The following is a 228-nucleotide window of genomic DNA, read 5'->3' as shown; positions in this document are numbered from 1 at the left end:
CACTAAATGTAAAAACAACATAAATGTACATTAATAGGAGCAACTGATCCCATTCATTAACTTCACAAATATTTACTGAGTACCTACTAAGTGCCAGGCACTGTTCTAGGCATTGGGAATACAATAGCAAACAAAGCAGACAAAAGTATTTGCACTCACTGAGCTTGCATTCTAATGAGTTTATATTCTGGTGCAGGGGTTGGCAAACATTTTTCTGTAAAGGGCCAG

The sequence above is a fragment of the Propithecus coquereli genome, unplaced genomic scaffold, assembly GCF_000956105.1.
Source record: "Propithecus coquereli isolate 6110/MARCELLA unplaced genomic scaffold, Pcoq_1.0 Scaffold347, whole genome shotgun sequence".
In the NCBI taxonomy this organism is placed as follows: Eukaryota; Metazoa; Chordata; class Mammalia; order Primates; family Indriidae; genus Propithecus; species Propithecus coquereli.
This window is presented reverse-complemented; position numbering follows the sequence as displayed.